General features: G+C 44.1%; 1 long non-coding RNA gene across 1 annotated transcript; it reads left to right on the forward strand.

Annotated features, from left to right (window-relative positions):
* The first annotated feature begins 79 nt into the window (after window positions 1-79).
* Window positions 80-24,420, forward strand: LOC110347474 (uncharacterized). Its single transcript, XR_002392135.2, has 3 exons — window positions 80-11,526; window positions 13,079-13,209; window positions 14,308-24,420. It is a non-coding gene; the product is annotated as an uncharacterized LOC110347474 (long non-coding RNA).
* Window positions 24,421-24,796: the final 376 nt, after the last annotated feature.

Raw genomic sequence — 24,796 nt, forward strand, 5'->3', positions numbered from 1 at the left:
AAGTCAAATTGTCATTATTTGCAGATGACATGATACTCTATATAGAAGACCCCAAGAACTCCACCAAAAGTCTTCTAGACTTAATAACCAAATTCAGTCAAGTAGCTGGTTACAAGGTCAACACACAAAAATCAATAGCTTTCCTCTACACCAATGACAGACTCACTGAGAGAGAAATAGGGCAAATAATTCCTTTCACAACAGCATCCAAAAAACTGAAATACCTAGGAATCATCCTAATGAAAGAAATCCAAGACCTCTTCTCTGAAAACTATGGCACTCTGAAAAGAGAGATTGAAGATGATATCAGAAAATGGACAGACATCCCCTGCTCCTGGGTAGGAAGGATTAATATAGTGAAAATGGACATACTTCCAAAACTGCTATATAGATTTAATGCAATTCCAATTGAGATCCCAGCAGCATACTTCATAGACCTCGAGAAAACAATCCAGAAATTCATTTGGAGCAAGAAGAGACCCAGAATACCAAAAGCAATTCTAGGTAACAGACATGGCAGGGGGTATCACAATCCCCAACCTGCAACTCTACTACAAAGCTACTGTGATAAAACAGCATGGTACTGGCAAAGAAACAGACCTGAGGACCAGTGGAACAGATTAGAAGATGCAGAAACAACGCCAGACACACTCAGCCATCTCATCTTCGACAAAGGAGCCAAACACCCTCACTGGAGGAAAGATAGCCTCTTTAATAAATGGTGATGGAAAAATTGGGCTTCAACTTGCCAAAGATTAAAACTAGACCTGTATCTCTCACCATGCACTAAACTAAAATCAAAATGGATTAAAGATCTAAATATTAAAATAGAAACTCTGAACCAGTTGGAACAGAGGTTAGGTAGAACCCTTGAAGACATCGGTGTAGGAGAAGATTTTATGAACAAAACCTCAGTTGCCCGTGAACTAGCACAAACAATCAACAAATGGGATCTCTTCTTATTGAAAAGCTTCTGCACAGCAAGAGAAACCACCAGCGGTGTGAAGAGACAACCCACAATGTGGGCAAAAATCTTCACCTGCTCTTCCTCAGACAAAGGTCTACTATCTCGAATCTATAAAGAACTTAAAAAGATCAGACCTCCCAAATTTAAAGACCCAATCTGAAAATGGGCATCTGAAATGAACAGACATTTCTCAGACAAAGAAGTAGAAATAGCAAATAAATACATAAAAAAATGTTCAACATCACTGGTCATTCGAGAGATGCCAATGAAAACAAGGCTGAGATTCCACCTCACTCCAGAAAGAATGGCTGGTATCTTGAAATCCACCAATAACAAATGGTGGCGGGGCTGTGGGGAAAGAGGAACCCTGCTCCACTGCTGGTGGGAGTGTAGACTGGTGCAGGCACTGTGGAAATCAGTATGGAGATACCTCAAAGAACTAGGACTGGAAGTCCCATTTGACCCCACTATTCCACTGCTGGGGATCTTCCCCAAAGATTTAAAAGAATCATACCACAGTGATATATCTGCACCCATGTTCATAGCAGCACAGTTTGTAATAGCTAAAACTTGGAAACAGCTCAAATGCCCATCAACTGGAGACTGGATCAAGAAAATGTGGTTTTTAAAAATAAAATGGAGTACTACTCAGCCATAAAAAATGAGAAATTAGAGACATTTGTAGCTAAGTGGATGCACATTGAGTCAATACTCTTAAGTGAAATAAATAGGAGACACGTGTAAATACCGAATAGTTTCTCTGGTGTGAGAAACTGAAAGTGTAAATAAGGACTAAATGTATAATAGGTAATGTGAAATAGGAAGAAAAGGGGCAAAAGGGAAGGAAGTGGGAGGGCTAGGGGAAGGGATAGAAGGGAATGGGGTTAATATGAGAAAATGAAAAAATAGGAACAAAATCTTTGTAAATAGGGAGGACTGGACGGGTTGAAGGGATGGCTGGGCAAGGGTGAAAAATAAGAACCAAGAAAGACTATGTAAAGGTGCAAATTTCCAATGATGAATGTCATTATATTGTATACCTAAAATGTACCAATGATTAGAATGAATAATCGATAATGTAAAATAGGAAGAAAAGGTCCAAAGGGGTAGGGGTAGTGGGAGGGCCAGGGGAAAGGAAAGAAGGGAAAGGGAAAAATGATGAGAAATGGAAAAAATGGAAATAGTCTTTGTAAATAGGGAAGGGTGGAGGGCGTGAAGGGAGGGCTAGGAATGGAGAAAAAATAAGAACCAAGATGCATTATATAAAGGTACAATTCCCAATGATGAATGTAATTGTGTTGTATACCTACAATGTACCAATAAAAGAATTTAATACAAAAAACCCACCAAAACACTATGCTATCTGAAATTGACCCTGCTATTCTGGGGTTTGAATTTGATAGGCAATAATTTATTTTTAACCTTTTAGTATCTTTCTGTTGCAGATACACTTCTTACGGGGAACTTAACAAACCCCAAAATGTTTAAATAGTTGGAGACAGGCTGCTTGTACATTGTCATAGTTCCCATACTGTGCGTGTCATCTATCATTTCATTATGTCATGTCCTCTGTCTCCTCTTTCAATTTTAGCTTAATTTAATTTTTATTGACATAATACTTGTACATCTTTGTGGGATATAGTGTGATGTTTCAGTACATGTGTACATTCTATATCGACCACTCGTTACCCTTAACATTATCAATTATCTCAAAGAACTGTCACTTCTTTGTAATGAGAACATTTGAAGTCTTCTCTACTAGTTATTTGAATTATGCAGTACCACTGATTCTAATCCCTTCTGTGTTATGGAATACCAAAACTTTCCTTTTGCTTTTTGATATATAATTTGACAAATAATTATACTTCATTTTCTGCCTTAAAGTGTTTTAAAAGATCAGTATTTTATTCATATCTTTTCATTATTTAGTTGACAGATAATAAATGTGAATCTCTATTGGGTACAGTGTGATATTTCAGCACATTTATACATTGTATATTTTATCAACTCAGGACACAGGTTATTCATCGCTTCATAAAAGTCACTTGAATCTAATTCTTGAAGCTTGCACTAATGTTCTTAAAATTAAAATCCTTATTTTGATGTTTCTAAACAAATTCAGCTTTTCCCTCCCCTTGTAGATGCCGGGAGACATTCCAGGCTTTGCTTCTTGAGTTTCTTCATTCTCACCTCATTGCTCATTGGTAAACTTTGGGTTTTTCTTTTGCTCCATCTTTTCTCACCTTTTTTGGGGTTTGTTTGTTTGTTTTCTGGTTCTGGTTATTTGTAACTTCTTTTTAAGCCACAATTTTAGGTAATAAAGTTAATTCTCAGCACTTAATTTTATCTTCCCTTCTTTTATTACCCTTTTTGTGGTGCTAGGGATTGAACCCAGGGCCTTCTCTCTGAGCTATATCCTGAGCCTTTTTTTTTTTTTTTTTAATTTTGAGACAGTCTTACTAAGTCATTAAATTGCCCAGTCTAGTTTTTGAACTTGTGATTCTCTTACATTAGCCTTCCAGAGTGATGAGATTATAGGCATCACACCTGACTTATTATCTTGTTCTTGATAGCCTTATTGTCATTCATAATTTTTAGAAAAATAACAGATGGTGTTTCAGGTTCCCCAAGTAATTTTGCATAGCCAGATCTCCCTTTTCCTCTCTAATTTTGAGAGTGTTCACTGCAGAGTGTGTCTTGCAAAGTGTGTCAATGATTCTAAAGTGAAATAGTAGATCTGGTAACGAAATAAGCCTGCTTCCACAGCACAATCTCGAGTGACTCCTTCTTCTCGAAGGACCGTGGAAGTATCACTTCATTTTCTGCTATCATTACCTTTATGAGTGCGAGAAAAAGTGAAGAAAGAAATGACTGGTTGTCATTGAACACTTATAGGCTGGACCATGGCTCCTGGAAACTCACAGTGTCCCCAGTATAGCTATACCTGGAGGAGACTAAGGGTCAGCAAGGTCATGAAGGTAAGCCTGTCTGACTTCTGTCCATGTAAGAGTGGAGGGGACCTTGAGATCCTCATGCATAGTACAGGGCATGTGAGCACAGAGAGAGGCCTCATTGGAAACCATTCCTGCAGCACCTTGATCTTGGATCTCTAGCTTCCAGAACTGTGAGAAAATGAATTTCTCTTCTTCAAGCCAGTCTATCTACATTTTGTAATGGCAGCCATAGCAAACTAACAGAAGCACTTATTCTGTGTCAAGAACTGCAGAAAATGTTTACTCTACCAACAGCTCACTGTAGCATTTTTGTCTAATTGCATGAACGAGGAAACTGAATCTTAGAAGGGGGAACTGGCTTGCCAAGGTCAACAGTTTGCAACTGGTAAAGCTGGAATTTAAACAAAAATCTGATTCCAAATCATGTTTTTCCTTCTATACAGCTGCCTTGAAACTAGAAGCTATTCAGATGCTGTTTCCCTCAAGAGGAATCTGCATCCAACTCCTTGCAATTCGTGAAATGTTATTTTGCTACTGTATACCAGTTGTCCCTGTTGCCTCCATGTCAGCTGATCAGCAGCCCAAACTCACTTTCTCTGAACATCAGGGAGCATGAACCCCGTGCCTGTGTTATGCAGAGTGTGTGTTTGTGTGTGTGTGTGTGTGTGCCTCTTCTCTTCAAGTTAGCTTACTGCTAACCCTCTACAGGTCTCAAGTTCTGCCCCATCTATCCCAGAGCTTATTCCTGATCCCCACCATTACACTGTTACCCTCTCAGAACTCTGTGTTCTCTCTTTCTCATTTCCTCTCTTCCTTCCCTTGCAAGTGGATAGTTGTGTATTTCTCTATGTAATTGTTTTAAATGCCATCTGTCCCCACTGACTTCTAAACATCATGCAAGATGGACTGCTTTCCTCATCCTTGGGAATACAGAGCCTGGCATGGAACCGGCACTGTTGGATAAAAGAATAAGGGAATGAATGACCATAAGGAGCCTCCTATTCCCATCCAGCCTTGCCTTGGGGAGATGCCCAATCCCACTGTGGGCTGGCCCTCCTAGACAGCCTAAAGTAGATCTTCAAATGTCCTACCTAGAAAGATGAGAATGAGCTTCAAGGCCAGAGCCCTAGGACTTGAACTTGGGATGGGGCTCACCTTCCCAGCTGGCTATAGAATCCAACTCTTTTGGACATCTTTCTCCTCCTCATGTGAAAAAGCAAGAGGTTGGACCAGATATTAATAGAAGTTACTGAGGTCCCAACACTGTGATCTTGTGGCATTGCTGGACACAGCCCCTTCCAGTTTCAGGCAAATCACAAGGGCTATGGAGAAGGAGCAAGGGAAGATTGAGCATTCCAAGGAGATCCACCATCTTGGATGGGTGTAGAACACAGATGGGTGGCGGGGGCGGGGTGGGGGGGATGTGGAACCCTGAGGTTTCTGGAATATAGGAGGCCTCTTCAGGCCAAGCTTCCTTGAATCTAAAATCCATAAAATCCAGAGCAGGTGGCTACTTTGTCTTTCTGGGTTAAGTCCATGCTGAGCCCCAAATCCAGGTGCTGGCCTCAGCACACCTGTCACCTGGAGGCACCAGCAGGAACTTGGGGATAGAGATGCTGCCCATACACAACGATTCATCTCAAGGAGGAAAGTACCAAGAACTTTTAGACTTCTGCAAACACGGATAATTAGGTAGTACAATGGCTAATGAATTTAATGCAGATAATTGCAATTTAATGCACATTAACAAAACAATTTAAAGTCCTGATATACATCGATGGTTTCTGATTCTTTGGGGCTGCTCCCAAGATAAAAAGGTCTGCTCTGTACCTTCATCTCACAGATAGTTGTTTTCAGATCACAGGGGGTCTCTGAGCATGCAGTGCCAATAGGATGCCCTTCCTGTTGCTCTCGTCTAACATACAAATAAGGCTATTGGTTTGTGGTGAGCAAGAGGCCTCTCACCAGAATGACAGCTCCCTAAGTTGATAAAGAAGACATGTGTTCCAAAGCAATATGCACTTACTGCAGGGAACCAGTGTCTTAGTCACTTTCCTCATTGCTGAAACAAAACACCTGACACCTGCAGTTTAAAGAAGAGGTTCATGTGGGATCATGTCTTAGAAGTTTCAGTCCTTACATCATTGGGGGCATGGTGGAAAGGCCCAAGTGGAAGAAAGCTGCTCACATCATGGACACCAGGCAGCAGAGAGAAGGCAGGAACTGAAGACAGTGACACACCCTTCCAGTCATTCCTCTGGAGACCCACCTCTTTTCATCAGACCCTACCTCTTATCAGCAACTCGGCTGTGCCACCCCATAACCCAATCACCTGGTAAATGCATTGGGCTTTGGGGGCCACTTACAACCTAAACCATAAGAGCCAGCTTTTGCTGTAGAGCTTGTTGATGTGTAAAGCTGTAGCTGGTTTTAAAGAGAATAGAAGCCCAGGTTAAGAGCTGTGAAAGCAGTGATCTGAAGCCCCTCATTGACCTTGAGAATGAGAAGGAGGGACTATGGTGCCAGCTCTGGGAATGCAAACAGATAGACTGTGGTGATCAGCGGAAGAGGCCCAAGCCCAGGAATCAGGGTCATCCCCAAATGGAGCTCATCTAGGTGCTTCTCCCTCCAGCCGTTTGCCAGTCACTGACATCTCAGGAAGCATCACGAGAGCAGAGGAGTAGGCAGGCCCAGGTGACAGGTATTTGTAGTTGACCTGTACAGGAATCTGTACTTGAGAATCACAATTTCTAGATTCTCTTAAAAAATCAGGTGATCTAGCCACAATGGACCCATGTTCCTATGGGCCAATAATCAGCAAGAGTGAAGAGCCATGGCGCAGATAGGAGGTGGTCTCCTGTTCACATCCCTGACTCTCACCTGCCTTCATTCATTTAGGCCGCCTTCCTGATCCAGTAGTCATTGAAGTTTGCATCCTCTACGTTGCCTGAGCAGGTGCTGGGCTAGCAGACATGCAGTGCTCCTTTCAGGGGACATGTGCTGGCCACGATCAGTCTCGTTCACTCGACGGACTATGAGGATCTGTTCTGTGCCAGACTGCGCTACTGCTGAGAATGTCAAGCTGGGCCATCCTCACTGGCCTTCATAAGCTTCTGGCATCTAGGGGAGATGGCACATCAGCAGATAGAGTGAAATACAACATAATTGCTGTGGTAACCCAGGGGGATGGGGATAAAATGGTGAAGCCTCAGTATCCTCACTACACTGGCCTGAAGAGTGGTCGATAGGTTCCATAAACAGGTGCTGTGGTTTGAATCTGTGGAGGGGGGACCTTTAGGGAGTAATTAGTGTTAGATGAGATTATGAGGGTGGGGCCCAGTTGATGACATACTACTTTACAGAATGAGGAGGAGAGACCCAGGTTGACATGCTTGCTCTGTCTCACTAGTTGATGCCCAACATCATATTATGATGCAGCAAGCAGAAAGCCTTTACCAGATGCCACGCAGATTTCTGCCAGGCTCTTGGGCTTTCCAGCCTTCAGGAACACGAGCCAAATAAACTTCCATTCTTTATAAATTATCTGGTCTTGAGCATTTTGTTGCAGCAACAGAAAATAGACTGCGACAGCAGACCTTGGGCTGAGCAACTGGGAAATCAATTTTAGCAATGACCCTAAGAAAGAAAGGCAGTTTTTCCAGAAAGGTCTGTAGAATCTTCCTCACTGGCCCAGCAGGCTATCAGAACAGAGGAATACAGCTGCTAAAGGCTGTTCAGTGAGTGAGGATGCGAGCCACAGCCTTGTGCTGCTTTTCCTGTGCCTTATGTTAGGAGCAAAGCACAAATGCAGACTGAGACTTAATGTGAGAGTTCTGGGACAAGAATCCAAAGTTCAGATGAGGCGGCATGGGAGCAAACCCTGCAGGTCTCCCAGGGAACCACCTGGCCTGGTGAGAGATTTCCTGCCAACCTGGTTCTGGGAGAGATGGAGGGGTATGAGTATGATCTTTATTTGCAAACTGTAGGAGCAGTAGCCTCACATAGCAGCACCTGCATTCTAACACACTGTGTGGCGATGTACCTATGTTTTGACATCCATGCAAATATGCCTATTTCGCAGGATAGATCTTGTCAGCTTCTTCACATATTTCTGACTTTTTAAATAGTTTTATTTTGGGTTTAATGGACAAACACTGATTGGACAGGCCTCGGCCTCAGAAACGTCTGCCAGGCATTGGACTTCAAGGTAAGTTGCAGGAGGCAGGGTTATCATAAAGATGCTCAAAAATGTGTCTGAAGCTCATGGCCAGGTGATTGGCAGCTGGGACATGGTAGAGGCTCTGCAAACTGACATCTCCCCCTCTCCTTGTGTGTTCGTGGGGATATTGCCAAACCACACCCCAGCTGCCTCTGCTGCCAGTAGTACAGACACCAGCAAGCCTCTTTCTAGCTGCTAAAAGGCAGTGCTGAGTTGAGTACACTAAGTGGTGTTTTTTTAAGTTTGGAAAAGTGTCGAGAACTAGGATTTTTCCCTAAAATTATGTAGCATTGCTCCCGACAGAAAAGTGCTCATGTGAGAAAGATATTTCTCACATTCTGACACATGCCCAGAGTGACAATGTCTCCTTTATTTATAGATTTATCCAATTAACAAGTAGGGAACACAGTCTGCACACAACTAAAACATTACCCAGTTTTGGCATCTCTTCCCAGAGTGCTATGTGCTGTGGTCAACTCTCCTTTTAGGGGCAGGATTCAAAATCAAACACACCTTACAAACAGGTCCTTACAGAGCTGGGCTAGTGATGGGGACTAGGACATTCTTCATGTCTCTCCTCCAGCCACAGTGAAATTGTCTAGGCACTGTCGTAATGATGATCTCAAGAAAGTAATTTAACTCTGCGAGCTTCTAGATCATTAAAGGATAATTCTCTCCCATACTGCAAGAGAACTGTGAAGTTAAAGATAGAATCCTTGTGTAAATTTTGATAAAATGTAAGCTAGTAAACAGAGGTAAGAAAATATTATTATTATTGTTAATTTTATTCTGCAGTATTTGGAAATGTATTATAGTTGATACAGTCAATTTTTCATAAATTATTTCCAGAAAGTTATCGTAGTTTTGATAAAGACACAGGAAACTCTTAGACTGCTTCTTGATTGGGGCCAAGCAACAGCTATTAAGTGTTTTTAAAAAATGAACCAAAAAGAGTGAAATTAGTTGATTGCTTGGTTCATTGAGTTGACTGACTCACCCTTCAGGCCAGGAATAGACAATTCTTGTGCACTAAAGTTTACTGTTGAAGGGGAGGGGTGTCCAGGGTGGCAGAACTGGGTGCCACTTGCTTATCTCAGCTGGTAGGGGGGGAATGCCAGCCATCAGCGCCAAGATGGCATGGGGTGCAGCATGCTTCTGGATTTGTGCTGTCTCTGCCCACCCACCTCACCCTTACTTCTTGCCCACTCTGCCAATTATTTCCAGAACTTTAATGGGGAGCAAAGGGGTGATATCATGGCATGCTGAGGGTGTGGTCTCACGCTCCCATTCCCCCAAAACTGTGAGTTCACCCTTGACTTTTCCCAGCCTCTGAACTTTCTGTTCTTGGCAGGGAAGGAGAGAGGAGCCGAAGTTTGGAATTGATTCTCCTCAGCCTGCTCTCCTTGTAGTACAGAGAGTTAGAGCCTCTTGGGGCCTATTGGTATCCCCCAGATTCACATGCTGCGATATTTTAAAAATTAATTTATGGGTACAATTTAAATACACGTAATGATCACATTCATCAAAGGAGGTTTCTACCTGTACATTCTATAGCTTTATTCCTTCTTTTCTCCCATTCCCCTTCCCTCCCTTCAACCTCCCTTCCCTCCCTTCAACCTCCCTTCCCCTTATTTACAAAAGCTTTATTTCCATTTTTTTGCTTCTTTTATCGATTTTTCCCTCCCCCTCTCCATTCACAGTTTCACTTTCCTTTTGAACAGTTTCTCCCTATTTCATATTACCTATTATACATTTTGGTCCCTGTTTACCCTTTCAGTTTCTCACACATGCTGCAGTTTTAACCCTGAGGGGATGGCTGGAGGTGGTGAGGCCCCTGCAGCGGTGAATAGGTCACGTAGGTGGAGACTCTCAGACACAGGGATTAGTGTCCTTACTGCAGGGGTCCTGAGAACTCTCTCACTCTCACTGCGCAGTGAAAGGTGTCTCTGAACCACTGAGTCTGGGGTCCCTACCTCAGAACTGGGGGGACATTTTCCATTTTCCATTTGAAGCATCTTGTCTTTCTGGTGTATCTGTTATGCAGCCCAAATGGATGGAGACAGCGCTGTACCTCCACATGCAGCCTTTGTTACAAACCTGGTCACTGGCTGGGCTCTGGGAAGTAAACTCTAAAGTGGAACTGATTAGGGATGGTTGCCAGTGGGCAGAAGGTGGTGAGGTGTCAGGTCAGAAGAGAGAGGACAGGCATCCTGGGCTCCACACACTTGGCCTACTCTTGGGCTGTGGACCAGGAGGGTGGAAATGGCTTTGCCCACTGTCCTTGCTCCTGGTCACCTCACGTGGGCTGCTCCAGGAAATGGATGGGTCTGCCCTCAGCAGAGGGACAACATCTTGAGGAGCCTGTGTGGAAGAGGTCTGGGAAGTATTTCCCACAGCCACACAGGAAGCAGCTGGCCAGGATTCTGGTGGCCTTGCATCCTCAGAAACCCAGAAGAAGCAGACTAGCAAGGTGAGACACAGCCCCTATCACTGAGGCCATTCTCCAGACCCCATGGACATGACCGTCCCCTGTTCCACTGTGTGTTCTCAAGCCTTGTCCCCTGCCCCTCCCGGGGACCCTGTGTCATGGGTCGAATCTAAATGTCCCCCTAAAGCCTTAGACCCTCATAAGGTCTAAGGTGGGGCTTTTGGGAGGTGGCTAGATCATGAGTGTGTGATACTGGGATTAAGAGTATATGGGATCAGTCCACTGATTGGTTTAGCACAGATCTGGGTGTGGATAATGAGAAGTCACACTTTGGGTGTGGGTGGCACCAACCAGTAGGCTTGCTGCTTTGCTGCCTCCTGCCTACCCTGCTATGGACTGTTTCTCTGTGAAGCCCCTCTCCCATGCCACCCTGCCTTGGAGCTAGCCAACTATAGACCTCTACAAACTGTGAGATAAAATAAATTTCTCCCTTAACTTGTGGGTGTCAGGTATTCAAGAACAAGAAAGTAACCAAGAGACCTGATATCTTTCCTGTAGGGGATCCAGAACCTCACTCCCAGAGGCCCTGAGTCCCCTATCCCATGTCTGTCTCCCTCTAGGCTTGTAGCACTTGTGCCTATATAGTTGTAATTATCCAGAGGGACCCAGAAGTTCACCTGGACTGCACACCTGTTCCTTGAGTCCCAATGCAAATACCAGCCCACCTCCTCCTGAACCAATGTTGTACAACCCTGCTGGCATAGTGACTTCTCTTCTTCTCTTCTGATCTCTGTCTAGAAGACCCCAGGCATCAATCATACCACATAACCCAGTGGGAGCCCTACAGATGCCCTGAAGAAAGTGTGCCCCTCTGGGGACCAGCACCCCTGACCCTGAGGACCAGTATCCACAATCCTGGGACCAGCACCCCGAACCCTGCAGAGCCCACTTCATGGGGGTAGGGAGTACAGAGCCTACTATGGGTCACCAGGGGTCGATAGTAAGTGGGGCTCATGCTTCCATGCCTTAGTTCCTGGACTCTGGATTCTTCCTTCAAGGCATACACTCACTGAAGATGTTTGGTGTGTGTGGATATTATACCCTGTAGGATGACTCCCTGTCCTTGTAGAGTGTTGCCTCCTGGCCTGGATCCTTAGCTGCAGCTTCAGTGGGCTGCTTTTGAACCCCCCACAACTGGCAGCCTAGGAGACAAGGTACATATAACCAGAGGACCTGGTGGTCTCAGGCCCCTGCAGGATTCCTTTGCAGAGCAGAATGTGAAGAAGCCAAGAGGTCTTGGGCTCCTATTTTCATATGGGAGGTGCAAGTTACACCAACTCACCCTTTATATCAGAGAAAATGTCCCAGCCTCACACTCTGACCACTCCCTGAGTGGGGTCAGTGGAGCTATGGAGATCAACTCTGCTCAGCTACTCATCACAGAGGGTACGATCCAGAGTTAGTCACTGATTACAGTGGTTTATATACTGCTTGATTTAAATCTATATAAAAATACTAAGAAAGAAAAGCAGCCAGGAAGCAAGCTCACAGGCCCTCCCTGGGTCTGTCTGCTGCCAGCATGTCTGCCTGGTAGGTTTAAAACCTCACTTCTGACTCTTTAATCTCATATTATTAAAGGCAATATCAAGCATAATTGCCATGTCAGCTGTTTCATCCTTGCAGAAAGGCTGTTGAATTAATTTGCGCACACTGAGAATCAAGTCCTTAGGAACACAAATAGGCAAGTCCATAGAAGGAGGAGCGGCCACAGAGAAGGCCTCTTCAGCCATAGTAAGTTGGCACTGACATCCCTAACTAGGCTCAAGTCCTCACCAAGCTGCCCGAAGTGTTTGCCTCATTCTACTCCAAAATCAGTCCTGGGGGAGAGGGCAAGTTTATTGCCCCCATCACACCTAAGAAATCTGTGACTCAGTAATTGTTTAAAGTCATGGGATTAGCATGTCAAGAACCTAGGATCCTACCAATATCTGTCTACCTCTGAGCCCCACATGAGCCTGCCCAACTCAGCTGCTGGCCGTAAGATTGAAGTTTGGAGAGTTTAACTAGACATGATTGGCAAAAATTGCTTAAGGCTCTGGGGCCAGCTCGCTGGAAATGTAAGTTGGAATAAATAGAGGTGATGAAAATGAAAGATGGAGTGGTAGATATAGATGATTCAAAAAATTATAAGCCTGCACTATAAGTATAATGAAGTATTTTCATTTAATGGTCAAAGGGCCTCCCATTTCTCTCTGCCATCCTAGTCTTTAAATGTCACCAGGGATTTTCAACATATTTATTTCTTGTTACTTTATTGACCTGGAAAATTTACCCCAAATCCCCTTTTCTGCTGCTTCCAGAAATCTTCCCCGATTGCCTCATCCATGTGTTTCCCACCCTGGGCCACAAGCAGCACTTGATAGATTGTCTTGTCTTTCCAGAGGTTCTTCAGGCCCAGGGCCATGGATGGTTCTCTTCTTTCCCAACAAAGCATATTGCAATATTTCTAGGACATCTGCTGGACCAAGCTACGCTGCATGGAACTGTCAAGACAGAATTTCTGAGACACGCCAAGCTTCCAGACCCAAACCAAAAAGTGAATATGCAGCACCACGGAAAAACTACTCTCTGAATTAAGCTGGTGAGATCAGTGGCTCCCACTGAGACCACAGCCCCAGGTGTTCCCAGAAGGGAGGACAGCAGCACTGTCCCAAGACAACTGTCCAACCAGGACCCTTGCGCACCCCAGGTTTAAGGTCAACCATGGGGGGCAGTAACTGTCACAGGGAGCTTGTCTGTGAGCCCCATGGGGACTGGGAGCTTCAATTTTACCTATATAGGGTGGCATTGGTGCCAGAAGTGGGGACTGCCACTTTCAGAGGTGGGGACAAACAGCTTGGAGCCCAGGATCCCATTGTGTTCAGCCAGACATTTGAGGTGCAGTTCAGAGCAGCTTTCTGGGGTGCCTGACCTGTGGGGATGATGGAGCCAGAGCTGAGGAAGCTCTTTGCAAGCTACTTTGCTCCATGATTGAGGATGAGAAAGGTTTGTGCTGGGAAAATGGTCTCACAACAGAGGCACAAGGGGCAGCGAAGCCCTGGGTCTTGAACAAAGAAAGGTGGATGGAAGTTGGAAGAGGATGGTCTGGGGAGAGGCAAATTCTGAGAACAGAGAAAGTACATGGAGTTGGGAGTGGAGAAGAGAACTCTGAGACTGTGCCAGGGTTGGAGAGTGGAAAGAGTTATTGTTCAGGACTGTGGCAGGACAAGGATCTGTTAGAAGCAGCCAGGATCAGAGGGATGAAATCAGAATTCCAGAGGGGCTGAGTAAGGATCCGGCTCACTTTGTTTCCAGCAGAAATATCTTCAGACCAGGATGGCGTAGGCTCAGGGCTGCTGTAATTCTAAGTGAGACACTGTGTGCTGTGGGCAGTCCTAGGCACTGCGGGATGTTTGACAGCATCCCTGGGTTCCACTCACTAAATCCCAGGAGTATCCACACACCAGTTGTGACAACCAAAGATCTCTCCAGACATTGCTAAACAGCTCCTGGCAGGCGAATCACCCCTAGATGAGGATCATGGTTTTAGACTGATCACTGCTGACTTTAGCTTCTCAAACTATTTGCAAGCTTGGGGTGTACCACTTACCGATTCTGACAAGCAGGGATGGGCAGACTCTTGGAAAATGTGCACCATAAAAGTTAATGACTCGGGCTTTCTGGCTTTGATTCTGTTCAGAGATAATTACAGTATGGTGGGAAGACAGAGCCACGCAGACCTGCTCAGATGCTTGCTGCACCCAGGGCTGCACTTCCACCTGCAGGTCCTTCTGAGAGAGATGGAGACTTCGGACAGAACAAAGAAGTTGCTGGCTGCTCACGTTGTGCTCTTTTTGGAGGCTAATCCACAGGGCACCTTCCCTGGTACTGGTTAGGAACGAATCACTGGGATTGCTCTGGGCTCTTGTCCTAGTTTGTTTTGCTGAATCTTTTCCCAACCCTTTTGTGGGCCAAAAAACCAAATATCAGGGTATGAAACAGGACAATGCCAAAGGGAGGATAAAGGGCAAGCTAAGGGATCAAGAGTCCCAGGGGTGTGGTTTCTCACCTGTCACCAAAATCTGTGCAAAAGTCAGCAAAGAGCACAAGGACACGAAGGGCCACAATGTGTCCTGCCAGGCAGACTGCAAAGGGGGACACAGGCTTCCAGTGCTCAGCATGTGGCTCCAGCCACCTTTGGCTTCCAACTGCTGCATCTGCAGCTCCGAATTGCCACCTGATGCTGGTGACAGAGCCTGTAGCAGCCCAGAGTCCTGGAGTGTCAGAAGCTTGCCCAGGAGCCCTTAGCCAGTGACTGGAGCACTGACTGCTGACAGTGGTCTACATTAGCCCCAGGGTGCCTCATTAGGCTCAAGCTCCAGATAACCCCTGCAGGGTTTTGCTTGAGAAAGGATCCTTTATTGGCTATGGCTTTGCCTGTGGCACTCCCTTGTTCTCTTGCTGGGCTTTTCTGGAAATCCCCTCCTAAACAAGCTGTTTGCAGACTCTCAACTTAAGGTCTGTGTTAAAGGGACACACACACACACACACACACACACACACACACACACACACACACACACGAGGACAGTATGCTGCTAACCTGGAGTTTGCATCTGTCTGGCTGGGCCGCATTCACAGGCAGATGGACGCACACAAACATGCAACTCATAACACACGTCAGGTATCATGGTTGCCACCCACTGGGCACGCAGGAAACTTAATTTCTTTGAGTTTCATTTTGAGATTGGTTGACCTGATTTCTCATAACCAAAGCAAGCATTCACTCTAGATGGCTAGGAATCTGTGTTGATTTGTGTAATCTCATTTGGATTGGGCCTCTCTTTTCAACACATTTTTATATCTTGCATTTCAGTTTCTACTAGCGCACAGTTCCTTGCTGCTGCATTTAAAGATAGCATATTTTAGAGCTCACACAGATAAGTTGAATTGGGATAGAATCTTTACTTAAATCCCTACTTTTTAAGAATTTCTTGCATTTACCATCAGAACTCCTGCAGTTCTACTTAAGAGAATCCAGGTAATGTAAAACTCTGAATAATATTTATTAACACTTTTTCTTTAATGGCTAAGAAGAAAACCTCATTGCAATACCCAAGGGTTCAATTTCTTTAATGATTTCCTTTTTTAAAATTTGATTTTATTGTATATATTTAAGTTGTATATAACATGTTTTGTTTTTTTGTTTGTTTGCTTATTTGTTTTGAGACAGGTTCTCACTATGTTGTCCAGTCGGAGACTGGGTCTTGCTATGTTGCCCAGCCAGGCCTCAAACTCTTGATTTTCCTGTCTCAGCCTCCCAAGTAGCTGGGATTATAGAACATGCTATTGCATCTGGCCTCAACATGGTGTCTTGACACACATAAAATTTGTGAAACTATTTCTATAATCAATCAGTTTAATTTTCATCTCCTTACATAGCTGCTGTTGTGTTTGTGTAGTTAAGAGCACCTGACAGCTACTCTTGGGGCAACTTCCAGTATACAGTCCAGCATTCCTGACTATACTCATCATACTGTGCACTGGAGCTCTGGCCTCGCTTGCGCTGGGAGCTGCAGCACTGTACACTTTGGCCAATATCTCCCCTCTCTTCCCTTCTTACCCCACTGCTCTGCCCTCTGCTTCTAGGTATTTGACGTTTTAAAATCTACATACAGTTGGGATCACATAACACTTTTCTTCTGTGTCTGATTGATTTCACTTGGCATGTCTTCCATTTCGTCTACATTGTCACACAGCAGAGTCACCTTCTTCTTAAAGGCTGAGTGATACTTTATCATAGCTATTGTCCCAGAGTCATATATTGTATAATTAATATGTAATATATTTTATATAATAATTATAATAGATTATTATATATTGGGTGTATGCTCATATGTATCCTGGAATTTCTTATCCATTTGTCCATCAGTGAACACTTACATTATATCCATATCTTGGCTGTTGTGAATAATGCTGCAGTGAGTAGGAGTGCAGATATCTCTTAGCTGTGCAAATTTCATTTCCTTGGGGGTTTCTGAATCATGTGGTAGCTCTAGTGTAATGATTTCTGAGGAAGCTCCATGGTGTTTTCCATAATGGCAATATCAATTACACTCCCACCAACAGTGTACAAGTTTCCCCTTTCTTTCCATGCTTCTGTAATCTCTTGTTTTTTTGATAATAGCTGTCCTTACTGGTGTGAAGTGGTATTTCATCCTGGTTGTGATTTGCATTTCCTTGATGTTTGATGATGTTAGGCACCTTTTTATATACCTTTTAGCTATTTTCATATCTTCTTTGGAGAAATAGCTGTTTTGATTCCTTGCTTATTTTTAACCAGGTTATTTTCATGTTACTGAGTTGTATGACTTCTTTATATATTTTGGACATTGAACTCTTATCAGACACATGATTCATGAATACTTTCTCCTAACCCATAGCCTGCCTTTTCATTTTGCTGTTTATTTGTTGCTACACAGAAACCTTTTAGTTTGACACAGTTCACCTGGTTTATTTGTGCTTCTGTTGTATGAGTTTCTGTTATGAAAGACACAAATATTTTAATGATTTCCCAGAAAAAAAATTCATGGCAAACCCAAGAAAAACTCAGAAGAACACACTACTGCATGTTCCACCATAGACAACCACAAAATTTGCTAATTTGTTTCTAATGTTAAACTAATTCACGGTCCTCATGGATGCAGCCTAATATTAGCTGAGAACGTTGAGATTTAGAGAAAATGATCTCAGCCTTCTTCTCTGAGATCTGTAGGAATTCCAATGCCCTTCTCCAGATTTCTGAACACTCCCAGGGACTTGCATTCTCTGCTACTTTCAGCTGCCATTGGCTATTTCTGTTGAGCTTTTGTTTACATGTGCTTCTTCCTCTTGTGGTGGTCTCTTCCAGCTCTCTATTAAACTCCTAGGACTTCTGTCTCCCTGGTCTTCTCCTTGGTCTTCTGTCTTAGTTCGTTTTCTTTTGCTTCAAGAAAACACCAGAGGCTGGTTACTTATACTTATTTCACTCATAGTCTACAGAGGTCAAGTGCCTGGCAGCAGCATCTGGTCAGTCTGCCAAGGGCCTTGGGTTACATCACAACATGGTGGGTGCACATGCAAAGAGAATTCTCATGAGAAGACAAGAAGCATGAGAGCGAGCCTGAGCCAAACTCACTTTGTAATAACCCTCCTTTTGCAGGAGTTAACCCACTCAGGCTGACCAGCATCAGTCCTCCTGAGTTGGCACTCTGTGAACTGTTCTACAATGAGCCCCCCTCAAGGTCCCACCACCTCTCAATACCACTGGTCTGAGGACTGAGCTTCCAACCATCACATGAACCATTGGGGAATCTTCTCAAATCATATCCAAAACATAGCATCTTCTTTCCCTTATTTCCAACAAATACATAAAGCTTTTGTGTGTGTGATCAATGTTAGCAAATGTGTGGGAAGTAGGAGGAGTTCATTGTAGAGTGAAACAAACATTTAAAAAAGAAGACAGGAGCATGCTTGTTCTTTTGATGACTCCACGCTGGGAAATTTCCACTGACCAATTGTCTCTCAAAGTCCTGGTCTCCTGTCTCCTGCCACAATGGCTGCTTCTTTCTCAGTCCACTAGACCTCTGCCCCTTTCCTCTTACGGTGAGTCACATGATTGTTTGCTAGAGATTCCAGCTTCTTTCTTTGAGGTGCCTGCCCTGAAGTGAATTAAACATCCCCACTCGGTCTAATCAAGAGTGACACTGTGACATGCTTTGGCCTATGACACATGTTGGCAGGTGGCAGGGATCACATCTGAGCAAAATCTTGCAGAGCCAAGCATGGTCCTTTAACTCTTTCTCTTCCCCTGGTGACTTGAAGCTTCCCAGAGAATTAGGCCTGGGAGCCCAGGCTAGGACACAGAGAACAGGGAGGATCTGGGCTGAGCACACTGTTAATTCTATTAAGCTATCTGAGCTTTCCTTTGAGTTTTCTCCTATGATCATGAGACAGCCATTCAATTCCATTTTAATTCCTTTATTTTCCTCCATTAGTGACTATTTAGAATCTCTGGGGCAGTGTTGAATAACGGTAATGGTAGCAGGAACTCTAAAGCATTCCTAGTCTGGGGGGAGAGATTCGCTAAGTATAATGTCCTCTATGTGCTTTCTATCAGATTAAGGAAGTTCTCTTCAATTCCTAGTTTCCTAAATAAGTGTTTTTTAAAACATGAGTAGATATCAAATTTCATCAAGTGCTTCTCTCCATGTTGATGTGATCATATTGTTTTTCTCCTTTAATCTACTAAAATGATCAGTTATAAGTAATTTTTGAATGTCAAATCCACCATGTACTACTGAAATTAAAAAAGCATCCTTTTTATATGTCACTGGGTTGGGATTGCTGTATTTTACTTAGGCTTCTTGCATTTGTATTTGTAAAGAGATTGGCCTATGTTTGATCTTTCTTGCAATGTCTTTTTCCTGGCATCATAAAAATAGTTGGAATTGTTTGGAATCAGTCTTGGAATTTTCTTTCTGTGAGCCCTTTATTCTTTTAGGTCAGTTTTGGTGCACTGAGTTTTTCTAGGAATTTTTAAAGTTTAAATTTATACTCATAAATTCTTCAAATAACCTTTTATGATTTTTTGATGTCTTTTATGATGTTCCCCTTGTACATTTCTCACTCTTGATCAACTTTTCTTTAGGGTGGGGGAGCATATTCATTATTTCTTGCTGCATAAAAAAATTACTCTTAAACTCAGTGGCCTATGGCAATAGACATTCACTACCTTGCACAGGTTCTGGGGGATTCTGGAAAGGAACAGCTGGTGATTCTGGCCCAGGTGTCCCATGAGGTCCCATTGCAATGTCACCTGACACTGCAGTCAGTGCAGGCTTGACCAAGGCCAGAGGACTATTTCTCCTTTGCCATGCCCCTCTGCCATGCCACCCTGCCTTAGAGCCAGCTGACTATGGACTGAAACCTCTACAAACTGTGAGCCAAAATAAACCTTTCCTCCTTTAACTCTAGGTGTTGCGTATTTTATCTCGGCAACCAAAAAAGTAACTAAAACACCTGTCTTCACAGTTAGCATGGACTTACAGCACTTACAGCACGGTCTCTAGGAAGTTGAACATCTTATCTACTGTTTGGCTTTCAAGAAGAAAAATAGAAACCACATCTGTTGTTAAGTGCATACATGTTTATAATGGTTCTGTGTTTCTGATGGATTGATTGACCCCTTTATCATTACAAGATTCTGTTTTACTTTCTCATTGCTGGGACAAAATATCCAACACTTACAAGATAAAGGAGGAAAGGTTTATTACAGCTCACAGTTTGTAGAGGTTTTAGTCCATGGTCAGCTGGGTCCAAGGCAGGATGGCATGGCAGAGGGACATCACAGAGGAGAAATAGTCCATGGCAAGCAGAGGGAAGGCAGCAAGCAGTGAAGTAGTGAAGCAGCAAGTGACAGGCAACTACCCTCTTTCTGTCTTTATCCAGGATATGCACCCTCAGGGTGGATAGCACTCACACCCAGGATGGGGCAGCCTTAATCCTAGCATCACAGCATGAATCAATCCCAGCAACACATCCTTGATTCCAGTACCACACACCCCAGATCCAGCCACCTCTGAAAAGCCCTACCTATGACCGCATGAGGCTTTGGGGAGACATCTAGATATAAGCCATAACTGTCTGCCATTTTACTATTTGTTTTTGTTTGTTTACTTATTTCCTTATTCCTCCCATCTTGCCTGGTCTTTGTGTTAAATTAATAATCTCACCATTGTAATTCACTGTTGTTTCCCTTGCTGTTCAGGTACAGATGGTTTCCCTCCCTGCCAGCTGGGTATGTTTCAAAGCAGAGGACTGGAGATTTTAATGACAGGCCTGTGCCCATGTGGGTGGTTCTGAGCTGCTCTTTCTTGTGGAATCATGGCAGCTTTGAGCAGTTTAGGTGGGAGGAAACGAAATTTCAAACTCTCCTCATTTTCTTCTCCAAGATCAGGAGGGAGCACGTCTGAAAACCCCAAAATGAGAAGGGACTTGATCAAACCAGCAAGAAAGTTAAGGGCACAACTCAGACAAACAGACAGGGCTCCTGACCTTTCTTAAAATTGCAGTGCAGTAGTCTTTCCATTTGCGTTCTTCAGCTTTTCATCATTGTAACAAACACCCGACACAATCAACTTGTAAAGAGAGAACATTTTTATTTTGGCTCATGGTTTTGGAGGTTCCACGCCACAATTATTGACTCATTTGCCTTGGGCCTCTCGTGTGGCAGGCAGCACATTGTGATGAGGAACAATTTGGTGGCACAAAATTGCTTACCTCATGGCTGGGATGCAAAAGATAGCGAGATGGAGAGACTGGGATTCCATGGTTCTCTTCCAGGTGTGCTCCCAGTTGCCAGAAGTCTTCCCACTCTGCCCCAGCATTTAAAAGACTCCAAAAGCACCAGACTGGAGGCAAGCCTTTAACTTGTTCCAGATCCACACTAAAGCACCCTGGCGTAACAGTGCTTCCAAAACTATGCTTGCATACCAGTCATGGGCTTCAGAGGATGGGTGGACTTTCTCCTACTTCTTTACTTTGTACCAGAGCTGATGCTGCAGCCTCAGTTTCTCAGGCTCTACACCAGCTGGCTTCCAGTACTACCAAACCAATGACAAAGAGTGATGGGTGACTGGAGGTCAGGACCTGTGGAGAGGTCAGGGGATATCTGATGCCTCCACTGACTCAGCTGGTCCTTACCACCCATTTCCAGGTCCCCCCAGACTGCTGCCTGGGCCCAGAAGCACCCTCCACCATGCCCCTCGAATACAAGTGACTGTGGTTTCCACAGCTTCGGATTTCTGGGTTGTTGAACCGTTGGTCTCACAGGGCTTCCATTCAATAAATGTAACCAATTTCCTGTGTTAAATTCATCCAACAGTATCCTGACATAGATGTACTATTCAGTTGAACATCTAGAAAAAAAAAACTATCACACACACACACACACACACAGAGACCTCACTCAGATACACACACACATTTTGTTGACAGATTCAGGAGATGCACAGGTTTCCCAAAGCCCTCTAATTCACCGACTAGGATGATATACTGTGGTTCCCACCTTGCTTGAGTGAGTTTTACTTTGCTTTTGAAAAGTAATAACTTACATTGCTGAGTAAGCTGTTCTCACTCATGTCGTCCCCTGTTGACACCAGCAGCTCTGGCTTCTGATCTGGCTGGTCACCCCACAGAGCCAGCCTGTGTCATGGAGGTAGATTCATCCATGCTGGGTGGAAACTGTAGGTGCAACCTTGCCCAGTGTGCCTCTCACATCAGGCACTTGGGCCAGAGCACAGGAATGTTGCCAGGTATCATTTTGTCCTGAATGCTACCAGCAAAATATCCCTGAAAAAGCACCATATTTCAAAGTCACTCTCTATTTTCAGTGAGACAACACTAGGACCTGAGTCATAAGACTCTTGACCAACTTAAAGGTGCAGCTTTTTACTTTATCTAGGGACAAATGTTCACATTTCTGACACCAGTTCTTGTTGAGGTCCAAGCCATCCCTGTCCCCTCTGCCTTTCTGTTTGGGAGTTTTAAGATCCCCTGTCCCCAGAAGAGTGGTCTTTAGTGTAGGCTGCTAGCATGGCTGAAGGAACCTGTGTTCTTATATCATAGGAACATATTTTTAGGGTACCATACTAATATTCTTTGCATCCCTCCTAGAAGTTTTTTCCTGGCCATCATTCTACCACCAATATCCAGGGAAATGGGGCAAATGCCTCCTGTGGAAGTGTATGCTTTGGGGCTTTCTCTAGGAGGCAGGAAAAGGAGAGTGGTTGGTTTTCCATCATGTAGCTCTGAAGACCAAGGAAAGAGGTGATGTAGCTCAGGTTTGAAGGCAGTCTGGGGACAGAATTCCTTTTATTGATACAATCAAGCTGTTTCTCTGAAAGTCTTCAACTGATTGGCTGAGAGCTACCCACACTATGGAGGATGATCTGCTCCACCCAAAGCCCACTGGTTTAAATGTCCATCTTTTCTAAACAATTTTTTCACAGCAATATTCAAACCAGTGTTTGAACAAATATCTGGATACTATGATCAGCTAAAGTCATATTTAAATTAACTTTCATGCTTGCTCTGAGCCACCATGGTGAGGCCAGGGACCACACGGGGTGTTAATGATAGACATCCATGGACATCCTCCTACACACTCTATCATGAAGACCCAGGAGGTAAGGAAGTACTTTTAGAACATAACCTGAAAGGAAGACTCTAGAACATTCTGGAAAAGATCTGGGACACTGAGCTCTAAAATGGGCTTCCTGATCCCAGCCTGGCTGAACATTGCTAGGTCATCTTGCAATGCTTGGTGGCAGGTCTGATGCTAGTCCATGTGACACTTCTGTGAGAATTAGAAGAAAGGATTCTTGTGGTTGATGAATCAGAAAATGACCATCCTGGATGTACACGTTGGCGGATGATGTCTCTTCTGTACAGACAATGGGGAAAATGCATTCACGGTGTCCTACAGAGAGGGTAGCCCAGCCTGGGTGTGAAGCTGAGCAGGCGGATTGGGTGCCAGCCCTCCTCACAGCTGGTCTCCTCTGTGAGGTGCACTGGGCAGAGCTGACCATAGTCACACACAGCAGCCCTGGGTAGCAGGGAGAAAAGGACACGTAGGGACAGCCTGGTCCCCCAGCCTGCCAGTGTCAGAGATGGCAACCAAGTCCCCCAGAGGGACAGGGCTGAGTGCTGGGTTCACCACCGCCTTTCCCAGGAGGACACCATGATCCCTGGCCATTGCACATGAGGCACGAGACCAGCCAGAGCCGAGCATGGGGCAGCTTGAGGGGCAGGTCTGGTCTGGATCAGGATTGTTGACTGAATGAAGACTGGGACAGAGAGCTTGGGGGAACACAGCCTTTGAGAGAGGGTGATGCCCTCAGGTGCCACTGTCTCTGGGAGCTTTCCTAATACCTCCTGTGTCCTGGGACCCTGAGAGAACAAAGCAGTCGCCCCACCCCCACCTCCGCAGGGCCTGTGTGGTGGAGAAGCTGACTCAGAAGCAGATCCTACTGTACTTCCTCCAAAATAAGATCTAACCAAAACTAAGCCCTAGCATGATTTTTCAAGATTGCTCATAAGCCCTACCCCCAAAATAAGCCCAGTTGAACTCATCAGCCAGACAGATACATTTAGTACGTCCATTGCAACACACGACAAATGTACTGAATTATAAAATAATAATACTATAATTAAATGTAAACCAATAATATTATTGGCATTAATACTTGAAATAAATGATAACATAAATTATAATTAAGTATTTGTAAATACCCAGTCAGGAGCCTTTGGATGACAGGTAAATGCCTATGTAAACAAATGAACTCAAGACTTACTGCTGAATGACCAATCGGAGTACAGACACAAGGCATGAATAACACATGCACTGATAACGAATGGATGTGGTTGTGTCTAAGATGAATCTTCATAATTCAATATGCTGTGTGTTGTAACAGATGTACTTAATGCGCTCATGTGAAATAAAGAAACGTTTTCTGAATTTTGGTGCCCGCAGTTTTTCATTGCTTTTGTGTGGACCATCATTCTTAACTGCCGTCATTTTTGTTGCCACTCCTGTCTCATAAGTTTTTAATTAACATTTGATTTAATGGGAACTTGGAGAAGCCCAGCTTGGAAAAGCTCATGACTTGGGTGAAGAATTCATGAGATAAAATCACTGACAGCTGTGTTGCCAATGCACTATGAGCAGACTACACGGACAAGCACACATTTAAGGAGAGCTCTGTTGCTAAACGTATGAAATTGGGTCCAGTGACTCTACAGGAAATGGGGCTGCAAGAAATTCAGGTTGGAATTCGGGGTTTGGAAAGTAATGACAATGTTCCAAAAGAAGATGATATGACTGTATTTGAGTAAATGTAGATTTTTGTACATGAAAAAATAAGCCATCCCCCGAAAATAAGTCCCACTGCATCTTTTGGAGCAAAAATTAAAATAAGACTTGGTCTTATTTTTGGAAAAACATGTTATAGCTCTACTGAGGTTTGCCTCCCTCAGGTTCTTGCATTGAAACTTAATCCCCACTGTGAGGCAGAAAGGGTGGGGGGGATAATGGTGTTTGGAGGCAGGGCTTCTGGCAGTGACTAGGATTAGATAAAGTCCTGAGGCTG

Source organism: Heterocephalus glaber, unplaced genomic scaffold (assembly GCF_053883595.1).
Source record: "Heterocephalus glaber isolate CG9 unplaced genomic scaffold, H.glaber_assembly_v1.0 deba00001531, whole genome shotgun sequence".
Taxonomy (NCBI): Eukaryota; Metazoa; Chordata; class Mammalia; order Rodentia; family Bathyergidae; genus Heterocephalus; species Heterocephalus glaber.